The sequence below is a fragment of the Brienomyrus brachyistius genome, unplaced genomic scaffold (assembly GCF_023856365.1).
Source record: "Brienomyrus brachyistius isolate T26 unplaced genomic scaffold, BBRACH_0.4 scaffold1329, whole genome shotgun sequence".
NCBI classification, from domain to species: Eukaryota; Metazoa; Chordata; class Actinopteri; order Osteoglossiformes; family Mormyridae; genus Brienomyrus; species Brienomyrus brachyistius.
Window position 1 is genome coordinate 147 of NW_026043603.1, and position 12,139 is coordinate 12,285.

General features: G+C 39.7%; 1 long non-coding RNA gene across 1 annotated transcript; it reads left to right on the forward strand.

The window, feature by feature from the left end:
* Positions 1–10,023: 10,023 nt before the first annotated feature.
* On the forward strand, positions 10,024–11,114 carry LOC125730464 (uncharacterized). Its single transcript, XR_007390786.1, has 3 exons — positions 10,024–10,145; positions 10,633–10,679; positions 10,836–11,114. It is a non-coding gene; the product is annotated as an uncharacterized LOC125730464 (long non-coding RNA).
* The last annotated feature ends 1,025 nt before the right edge of the window (positions 11,115–12,139 follow it).

Here is a 12,139-nt window from a genome sequence, read left to right on the forward strand (position 1 = left end):
AATCAATGTATTAAAGTTAGGCATTAAGTAACTGGAGGCAGTATATACATAACATGATAACATGCCTTTTCTGTATTGACCATATTAAGGACGCTGTAACACTGCCCACCACATACCTGCTTCATTTATTGTTTTATACTTGCAGCTGCTTATTCAGACACCATGACAACTGGTCCAGCCTACAGGTGCCGTCCCATTCCGGCATGTTACCCATGAGTCATAGCGGCACCTCCGGGAGCAGCTCCAGGTGAGCCCGTGCCTCCCCTCCCCCACCTGTCCCCATGCTGAGTCTCGGGCCCCCGTCTTCCCTCTTGTTCTCGCCTATACCACATCCTGGCCTGTGTCTGCATCGTCTCACCTCGTTAACAGGACTTTCGCCTTCTTCTGTCCTGATCCATTCAGGCCCATCATTCTGGGACATGCTTTGATTTATTTCGCCATAGTTACTCTTTGTTTCCTTTGTACTTTGCACTCTACAAGTAAAATGAATAAAAAATAGGCATTATTTTGATATTGTTTTAGTACAGTGACACTAGTATATTTGTTGTTGTTTCCAGGCAACACTGCATGCTGATTTAACGTCTTTCCTTAATCTCCACCCCATTGCTCACACACAGCCAGTATCCCAGTTTGTGGTCAATGAGCTCCTCCTCACTCACCCCAGTCTCCTAGTCCAGTGGAATGTCCAACAGCTTGGGCTCTCAGTTCCTGCGTGTCATGCCCGGCTCGTCCGCTCCTCCTGTGTGCCACGCCCCTGATTACCCACGTGTTTTCTCCCGATTTGTACCCAGCTGTATCTAGTTAATTTGCTCAGTCCTGTGTATTTCAGTCCGTGTCTTACCTGAGTCCAGTGTCTGTCATTGATGTTTGTATGCGTGAGATGTTTCCCCGTCGCGCTTCCTAATTAAACTCCCGTTTTTGCCTGTCCGCTTGCTCCTTGCACGCCTTGCCCGCACGATCGCCTGCCTGCTTGTACCCGATCGTGACACTGCGCAGCTCTACAACTCATTACCCAGGCTCTCGCACCCGGCCACAGTGCCCCTCTCAGGCTCCCCGCTGTATGACAGCACTGCCCCATCGGAAGTTCATGAAGCCTCACAGTACGACGCCTCTCCCCACGCGCGCTTAGCCACCACCGGGACTCCCATCACTCCTCCTTCCCTGTAGGGCGGCGCACTTCCATTATTATTACAGTTTCTACTGTCACTCTGTTGCTTTTCCTGGTGCTGGACTTTTGACAGATAAATACATTATTTGTTGCATTCAGTGACAAAAGATTGGTCTGTTTAACACCCTCAGTCTCACCCTATGAGCCCCTTGTTGGCGGCAGAATCAGGAAGATGTCGGAGAAAGCAGAGGTAAAGTGAATAGTCACCTCGACAATAATGTGGAAACCGCTAATGGTGATCATGCCTGTGTGGGTGAAATGGATCACCACAGTATAAGCGGATGATGATTATAGACGATTTTTCCCTTTTTCTTTATGTCTGTTTACCATCTAATAGGCATTTTTTTTCTTTGGGATGCGTCTAGGTCAGATACGACCAAAATATTTTTCTCATTTCAGAAGTGAAAAAAAATATTGCTCTCAGATTCTGTTCAGTTGTAGTTTTTTAAATAATGTACCTTGATTTGTGTTTGTTTAAAATGCCATTACCTGTTGCTTACTGGGCCGCTGAAAATGTCTGGCCCAGCTAATATTCTTGGTTTAAAAATCTGGCCCAACTACTTTCCAGACCTGGACTAGCCCTACTGAATCATACACTAATGTTATTCTGTTATGTTGGGCTGTTGTGATAGGGAGATTTGCTGGATGCTGCACGACGGGTGGTGTCCCTGCTGCAGAATGCCCTGTCTGAAGCAGCACCTAGAGACAGTGAGGGTTGTTGTTATCACCTTAATATTGTATATACGCAATCTGTTATTTCTTAACTAATATAATTGTAAGGTATTCTTCTAATATATTGTGCACAGCCAACAAAAAAGAGAAAAATGCAAACCAAAGGAAGGCTTTCTTTTCTCTTAAAAGTCTTTTTTCTAACCAACTGAGAGTCAGTTAGAGGGGTGTTCATTATCAGTATTGTTGCTGGCATTTCTGAAAATGTGCCAATTTTAGTCAAGTGGCTACTTTTCAAATGCAGTCCCTGGCCAAGATGAAGAAAGTTCATGAAGACTACATGATAATATTAAGCACTGACATAACAAACACATTTTTTACATGCAAAATATACAGGAAATATACACTGCAACAGGCTAGGATAGACAAATAACCAATAACACTTGCAAGCCTGACCACTTTAGACCCCAGATTAGAAAATTGGTGAATGAGCATATATTTTTTCCAAGTTTTGTTTTGCTTTCAAGTTCTCACAAATAAAAAAAAAAAATGATTTTCCCACTATAGCCAGATCCAGTTTCTGTGGGGGGCGGGGGGGGGGGTGACAATTTGTAGTAATAACTATTTCCTGCTGAAAACCACTGGTAAACTATCCACATGTCTCTGAATATCTGTGAGTCCCGAGACCTCCATGACAGATAGATATAAGTTGCTAGAGTTGATCGGCAGGAAATCTTCTCCAAAGCCCCACCACCACCTCACACCAATCCACCCAGGGTTTACTCCAAATAAATTTGCTGGTAATACAAACCGGATCAACTTGTGGTTTGTGTCCACGTGTACTAGAGACAAAGGCCCTGGTACATTCTGCGTACAACACAGCCAAGACTTGACAACCTTTATATGATGCGCATGGAATCAACCCTATGCATGGAGGCTGCAACTCTTCTCCACCGAACCCTGTAGCCCATTGACTGCAGCCTGCATTGACTATCCTGTAGCCTGCATTTGGTAGATCATTCTTGACAGAAGAAACCAAATTGTCAAGTTCCCTAACACAGAGCTCATACTCTTTTATTCTTCTTAAGATTGTTCTTCTTGAAACACCCATCAGTGTGGCTATGCAAGGCACAGGAAGTTGAGTATGGAGCATTTCTTTCAAACATTGTTCTTCAATCAAAATCTTGGGTCGTCTATTGGTGGCAGCGACTTCCTGTGTGACACATGGGGCTGGACGTTCCAGATGTGCCCTCACAAGGTCAAAGAGCTCTTGCAAAGCCAGGGTGATAGCAGGAGGTACTTCAATGTGATTAGACAGGGCCTGCAGAAGATACAGCTCCTGATGACAAAGGAACTCCAGGTAATCCAAATTTAGTGGAGTCGCGCTGAATCCTATTTCTATTTTATGCAGAAGACTTTCGAGAAGGTGGTATCTGAGCTGTTCACAGAACAAATTATAGTTAATGAGGTGTCAAGATCTTGTCTCTGATCCACACACTAGGCCTACCATTCAAAAGTTTTAATTATGAAAATGAAATGTTTTTGTTTTGTGAGGTGCTTGTTCATGTATGATGATGTAGTGGCTGCTCTGTTTGGACCGTGGTAAACCTTTTCACAAACAATATAAGTGAAGAAGTATGACATTAGATCTAAGGACCAGAGTATAATAAAGTTAAATAAAATCCATCAAAAACACTTACTCAGTGGAGATTCCAATGTAGTAGGCAGACAACTTTATGGCTTTAATAATGAGTGTATTTAGCAGCTACAAGGACAAAAGATATTATAAACCTCTCCATTTTAATGCTAATTTAATAAACATAAACAGATAGCACTTAAGGTGGTTTCGCTATAGTCTGCTAACACTAACCCGAGAACTAATATCTGAGGAGCGTTCTTCCCAGGATTTGAATTTATTAAATTGGCTTTGTGATGTTGTATTAAGAAATTTTATTCACAATGCAATTTACCGTACATTGGCCCATTCTTTATATACGGTAAGACGAAGCGGGAAATTCGAGCGAGCGAGTGCTGTGCAGACGCGAGCGCGTAGAGGGGATGGGTTTTCAGCACTCGAGCACACGCACGCGCGTGGTTCGACTTTTGGCCCTAATTTAACGGCGAGCGAGTGAGTGAGTGCTGTGCAATCGCGAGCGCGTAGAGAGCATGGATTTTCTGTTTTTATGCGCACGACTTTTGGCACTAATTTAACGCCATAGAAATGTGTGTTTAAAAGGGGAGGAGATCGGGTTTGCAGCGCTGGTGTGAGCGGTTTCTCCGGGCAGTTCGCTCGAGGCTAACGTGGCTTTGGGAACGTGGTGTACCCGTCACCCATGCCAGGGAAGAAATCAAAACCGAAATGCTAGGAATATGGACTTCATCTTACGTCAAGCGTTTTCCCCTCCATTGACGCCCATAAAGAAAAGGCTTAAAGTCCATATTCCTAGCATTTCGGTTTTGATTTCTTGTCAGGTAAGTCTTTATGGCCAGATACATTCGCGAGAAATTTGGTGATTTGTGGTGACTGTTTTAATACATTAAGTTGCGTTACGCATTTTCACATTAAGCGTTTTAGAATGTCCCGTGGCAGGTATCCCCTTCTATTGCCCTAGGGAGGGTTGTAACCCTCGTCTGTATATTAATAAAGAATAATCCTTCTATTCCTGTCTCATGTATCTGGACCTCCCCAGCAATTTAACGAAATTTGGTGGCAGCGGTTACAAGTGAACCCGTTTTAAGTTTTAGCGCTCATACTTCCGTCCATATGTTTAAGACCCACCTTGGCTGACTTAGCTGACATGTCCTGATTTCATAATCTTCAAATTTGTAATCTTTTCTCCTTCATCTAACTCCATGTTTTTTAACTTCTTGTCATTTTCTTGCCGTTTGACTCATAGAAAATTATCAGACTTAAATGACACGTCAGCCTGTGCAGACAGCGATTTCAATGTTTTAATAAATTGGCCAGCAGGTGGGGGCAGTGCTCAATTTCATTAATGCCATTCAGAAAACTTCAGGCTTTATGTCTTAATGAACAGCCTAGAAAAGGACAAAGCATTATATTACTGATGCATACAGCAGATCCCCAACTCAGGCTGTGTTGCATATTCTTAACAGTGCTACAGTATGTTCACACAGCCAGTACAAACAAACTTGCAAGATCTAGACCAGGGGTCACCAACCTTTTTAAAACGGAGAGCTACTTCACGGGTACTGAGCCATACGAAGTTTGATATCAGTTTTAAACGCCCTCCTAAACATGTCTAAACTTCATGCATGATAAACATGTTTTAAATGCTTTTTTATATTCAATTTCAAATCTATATAAATGCAAATGTGATAGATTAGAAACAGGACAAAATTAAATTTTAGATGATGTTCGCTGGTGAGTTGTGCTATTTTATAGAACAGGTCCACGGGCAACTCATGTGGTCATTGGGGGCATCCTTGGGGCACCATGTTGGTGACCCCTTATCTAGACCTACCACATCAGGTAGGAAGGTGCCTATTTCTACCAACTATTCAGACCATCAGACCCAAACCATACATTCAGTCATGCACAGGCACTCCACCAGAGGGCTCTACATTCTGTCCTACATCTGCTCACCTGTTAGACCCACACTCAGTCTCCATCCTGATTTCTACCTACTACTCGGACTATCTCACCAAAACCAGTCCTGTGGCCTGTTCTATGAAGCGGGGTTACTGGCTTATTGGGGAAACTTGTTGGATTTCTTGATCGGGACCTTCAACTGCTCTGCCATAGAGAGCATCCTAACATGCTGCCTTACGGTCTGGTATGCGGGCTGCTGGTGGCCTCCTACCGCTCTGCCATAGAGAGCATCCTAACATACGGCCTTACGGTGTGGTATTCGGGCTTGCTGGTGGCCTCTATGACTTTTTTTGTAGACAGTCCATCTGTGTGGTGCTGTTTGCACGAATTGTTTTGGGAAATGCACTTACAGTTTTGCAGATGTTAAGGGTGATTCCAGAAATGCATCAAAGCAACTGAGGAACTGCAATGTCACTGTACAGTTACTTATAATGGGCGCCAATGTAATGTGTAGAGTGGCAAATAAACTGATTCACCATTTACTCTCATGTACATCACTTAAAATGCTTGTTTTAAATGCAAATGTGTGAATGTAAATCTAAGCAGTAAAGCTACAATTTACATTCTGTTTGCATGGTGGAAAGAACATTTAATCTGCCTTTTAAGTGTGATTAGAAGATCTAATGCCTGTGTGCTTGTAATAAGATGGTCGCTGGTTCAAACCCAGCCACAGCACATCTCTGCGTCCTTGAGCGAGGCCCTTAACCCCCAGCTCACTGGGCATCACTATGGGTGGCTGCCCTTCGCAGACAACTTACTCTGTTTACTCTAAAAAAAAGAGAGCAAGTTGAGAGAGAAGTTAAGACAATTTCTCCACAGGGACCAATAAAGTATCAATTATTATTACTGTATGAGAGACAGTCTAATATCAGATAGATAACAGACTCATACTGTGCTGAGCTTGTCTGAGAGAGATGATTAGCAAATGCTCTCCCACAGTATCTCAGCACTCTGTACAAAGAACTTTATATGCTCAGTATCTGCTCCTGTTTATCTAATTGTTCTCATTTTAACTGGATGTTAAGGAGTAAATTAATAAACGTCATGTAAGTGCACATTAAAATGCTTTTTCACTGTTACTTAAGTTCCCATGTGAACAGCCAATCAGATCAGCCTGATGTGTGTCTCTCTGTTTCTCTCTGTTTCCTGCCCTTTCATCCCGACCACGACCATGATCTCTCACTTAGCAGCAGAGCAGTTTATTCTAAACAGTGGAAGCACAAAAATGTTCAGACTCTTTGGTCTTCTCATTTTCATTAGTAAGGCCCTATAATATAAATTATTTGGGATTTTAATATTTTCATTTATCTGTATGATGTGATCAGTGGAATTTGGCCATTTAATCTGCATCATAGTTAATAGTTATTTAGATTACTATTATATGTCTTATTTGATTATGATTTTTTTTGTTTTTCTGTTTTTGCAGACACTGCACTGACTACAGATGTTGTTCAGCCCAGTCACCTGATGAGGGTTCAGCTTGGAGACAGTGTGACCCTGACATGCTTCTGTCAAGGAGAGAAACAACTTTTGTTACTTTGTTTAAGCAAGCTGTTGGTCGGAAGCCCCAGCCCATGGCGAAAGCACTTCTCTACGTACCTGGTGAATTTTACAAGGAAATTAAAAGCATAAAACGTTACTCCTTACTGAATGCAGAGGGAGTTTTAACCTCACTATTTCTAACGTGGAGCCGTCAGATTCTGCAGTGTATTATTGTGCTGCTGTGTTTCTTCATGAGGTCACCTTCGGGAATGGAACCTTTGTCATAATCACAGGTAAATGAGATTCCAACTATTTTCATATTTGCTTTATTATAATGTCAGTAAGATTATTCCCTGCAAAAATAATTTTGACAGTTTAGTTGTTTGTCAATATAAAATTAGCAAAGATACCTTATTGTCTGCTTTGTTCCATAAATGTTTTTCTAAACATCAAACAAAAATCATTCATTATTATTATTATTATTATTATTATACAATTTGTTGCATTTTGCTTGCTGTCAGCCAAAAGCCTAACTTCTCTTATACAGATGTTAATGTTACACATTGCAGCCTCTTTAAAACAAATAACATAAAAAAATGTTTGAGTTGTTATATACAGTATAGGACTGTGCAAAAATCTTAAGCAACAAAAGAAAATTATTTTTGACGTTATTTATCTGAGCAGTCAGTGTGTATTCACTCTGAAAAAAAAAAATGCATGATTTAACATATGAACTAGGGATGTGCACCATTCAGAACTGATTTGAGAATGAAATTCTCAAATACGTATCCTAAAATTCAGGATTTTGAATACATATATGAACTTGAATTTCAGTTCATTTTGTTAATCTGAATTACATTTGAATTGTGGTTGAAAACAGGTTGTGGCATTGAAATTTATATTTGAATTTAAAGAAGAAGAACGAAAAAGGGTTTGGATTCAAATTCAAGTTCATATACGTACTGTAGGTGTAGCTTTTAACTAAAATATGAACTTTATTTTAAATTATGAATTATACATAAACACATTAACATTGTTATACATCATTGTTATAAAAATGTCGTTTTGTAAAGAATGAAATAATGCAACATTTGAAGTGTCACCTAAAATAATAATTATACTGTCATTTTGTGCACCATGGGTGGATCTGCTCATAGGAAGAGCTGAGTGTCTCTCCTTAAAAGTCAGTTGTTGGCTGCAGTGACGGCAGTTTCTAACCTAAGAAACGTCCCCAAACACTTTTCCTGCATCAAAAGTCAAACTAGTCCCTATTCCTGCCATGAAAGGTTCACATAATGTCACCGATACCCTGAACCAACCATGTTTATCAGAGGATGCCAACCCTTTGGCTGCAGCTTTCTCTGCACACGCTGAGAGAGTCTTCAGTGTAGCAGGAAAAGATTTCAGGCCAGAAGATTGCAAATTAAATCATGAAACCTTTGAAGATATTATGCTGAATAAATGTAATAATAATGAAAAAATTAGCAATGTGTATTGGAATAAAGCATAATTGTATTTGCCATGACGTTTTGCTTTTCGCTGTAGTGCTATGGTTGAACGGAAAAACTTACTTTGTGTGCATAAGAAAATAAATAGGAGGAACTACGAAACCAAGTAATTCCTTTTACTATGTATACTTTTTCTTTAATGTTAAAAGATAGACAAACTAGTAATGGGCAAACAGCTCTTCGGCTCTTGAATTAAATTATGCAGGTACTACAGCAAAATGCTCAAAAATACCAAAACACATCAAGAGCTAAATATGCAAAAACAATAAATACCTTCCTGTGGAAAAGGGGCAACATAAACCAAATGTAAAGTCACGAAAATCATGAAAATATAAAGTACACTTTACACACTTCATTTCTTTGAATTGAAATTAATTATATTCATCTACCTTCATACATTAATACAAGACATTATATGATTATAATGTTTGTTATTATCATATAATTTTTTATTTAGGTATTATGTAGGTGCAGTTAATGTATAGTGTTACCTGATATATACTAATAAGCAGTAATACAATAAAAAGAGAGAAGAATGTCAGCTGTCTCCAAGAAGTTACTGATTTCTTGGATGGCTAGAAGAACATCGATTCAGTTCCCAAAAATCTGTAAGAACAATTTTTGAGGATCTGTATTTTCCATTGTATATCTCAAAGGGCTGTCATCATGACTATTTTGCTTTTCAGGTAAAGACTCCAACAGCAGGACTGTGGTACAGCAGCCTGTGTCTGACACATTGCAGCCAGGAGACTCTGTGAGCCTGCAGTGTACGATAGAGACTGGGAGCTGTGCAGGAGAACACAGTGTTTTACTGGTTCAGACATGGATCAGGAGAATCCCTTCCTGGAGTCATTTACAGCCATGGAAACAGCAGTGATGAGTGTGAGAAGAGCCCTGAGGCTGGATCTCCTACACGGAGCTGCGTCTACAGCCTCCCCAAGGGGAACCTCAGCCTCTCCGATGCTGGGACTTACTACTGCGCTGTGGCCATGTGTGGGGAGATGCTGTTTGGGAACGGCACATAGCTGGATATAGATGGTAACAGCCAGTGTGGGGAGATGCTGTTTGGGAACGGCACACAGCTGGATATAGATGGTAGCACCCAGTGTGGAGAGTATATCTGCTTCAAAGTTTTTATTTAGCTATTCTGCTATTAAGACATTTATTTCTTTTTTTAATGTAATGAATTTTCTAATTTAAGTGCTTAAATTAAATTACACAGATGTTAATTTAATAATTATCCATCCATCCATCCATTTTCCAAACCGCTTATCCTATTGGGTCGCGGGGGGTCCGGAGCCTAATTTAATAATTATTTCAAATATTAATATCCAATCCATCCATCCATTTTCCAAACCGCTTATCCTATTGGGTCGCGGGGGGTCCGGAGCCTAATTTAATAATTATTTCAAATATTAATATAAATTGTTAAAATGCAAAATACTAGAAGTTTCATGTTAAAAATGGACTATTTACAAAACAACTGCTGTAATGTGTTATCGATTTGATCTTTAACTAATGTAATGTAAGCAAATGGGAAATGTGTCTCTATATCATTATGCTGAAATCTATCTCTTTGTTACTGGCTTTCAGAAGCTGCTGGATCCTCTTCACTCTGGCTTGCTGATAGTTTTATCTTGCAGCATTATTCTGAACGTTGCTCTCATTTGTATAAGATGTAAACTGACCTGTACACACTGTGCAGGTACGCTGCCCGGCTTTATGCACTCAGAAAGGACAAAATGTAGATTTTAACAAATTATAGAAATATAAAATTGTTTTATGATAGATAACATTTTCATATTAAAAACCACTCTTGCAGGTAATACAGTTTTAAAATCCATTATTAAATCTCACCTTATTTATATAAACCTTTTTGTACTGTAAGATTTACATTTTTGTATTATATCTTTCATATTTTGCAAAATCTATTGAAATATACATGTTGCAATAAGTTGCATATCAATAACTTTTATTACCAAGATCTCCTTATAGCAATTTTATTATATATGATATATGAGAACAAATGACACGTATCCAAACATGCACACTTAAATTGACAGAAGTCATTTTTACTTTCATTTTGAGACAAAAAGGATGTTGATTGCTTGAAAATTCGGAATGTTATCTGACCACGGTATGATACCGTGCGAAATTAAATAATATATTGATGTGTTATATATTTTAAACAGATGAAAAGAACAGTGATATATCAAAAGTGGAATGGTCACGCAAGCAAGTATGTAATAAATATTTCAAATTACAAATCGTCAGTAAAACAAATGAACCTCAGACTGATTTCCATCCTGGGATCAGCATTTTAAGTGCTATTTGTGAAAATAGGTAATAGCAAACCGATTTGATCCATCCAATTCTGCCATCTTTGTCTCCACAGTGCCATGACGAGGACACACTGAATTACGCTGCCCTGAACCTTAAGAAGCCAAAACCCAGGAGACAGAAGAAAGACGGGAATAATGACACTCAGTATTCTGACCTCCGCTACAGAGATTATGAATAAAGATGCTTCTCATTCATGTCAGTCACACAGAGTGTTCAGGGTGTAGCTTTAATAATGTTCAGAGGAGGGCAGGGGAGCCAGTGCTTCTGAGACTGAATCTCGGGATTTTACGGAGCACCGGTGCTGAGTTTGGTGTCAGTGTGTTTGGGGCGCAATTTTTACTGGAAGTGCAAATGTTCAAGCCAGACTGGGGGGCTGAGGGAGGGGGAGAGGGGAGCCACAGAGATTATTTCTTCATGGCATGGGGGGGGAATAAGCGGCTTTAATGTTGTGGAAAGGCTGAGTTGCTGCAATCAGTTCTTTGATGTCACACATGCTTACTTGTCTCCCTTGTGTACCATGCTGAATGGTTTGGGGCAAACGCACAGGGACTGATCGATTATATTAAACAGATGAAAGAAACTGAATGAAAATTTCAAGTGTTCTTAAATTACGTTTTTCATTTAATTGTGTGTTCTGGATGTATTTTTGAGTATATACATGTACCTGTATATGTACCTGTATATATACCTGTGTCGTTAATAACGATGTGGATAATTAAGAAAGAGGAGTTTTGTTTCTTGCTCCCTGTCTTGTTACTTGGCTCACAAACATACACACACATAGACACACACACAAACATACACAGACACACAAACACACACACACATAGACACACACACACACAAACACACATGCACACATGCACACACACACACTGCTACGGCTCTGTAAGAACACTACCATGCTCTTTTGTGTGAGTGGGGTGGGGGGTGTTAAATAAGATGAAAATGACAATGGCTGTACTTTTGTTATGTCAGTTGTTGTTTCTATAGTCATTGTATCATATTCCACAAGCTTTTTATTCTACAGATGTACAAGCCAGTCAGTGTATTCAGTGGGGTGTTCAGGAGTCATTAGGTTCTGAAAAATGTCTTGCATTTAAAACATAATGTACTTTTGAATACTTAAGTATTTTTAGATGCAAATACTCCAGTACTTTAACTGAAGTAAAAAATTAACTGAAAAACTTTGAGTATTATTTGACGAGGAGTATCTATACTTAACTCAAGTAGTGAAGTTGTGTAACTTTGTCCACCTCTGTCCAAAAGTGACATACAGCTGTAAGCTGTTTGGGTTTGTTTGTCTGCTGAGTGCTTCTCTGCAGTGCTGCAGATGTTTCCACTGGTTAGATGCAG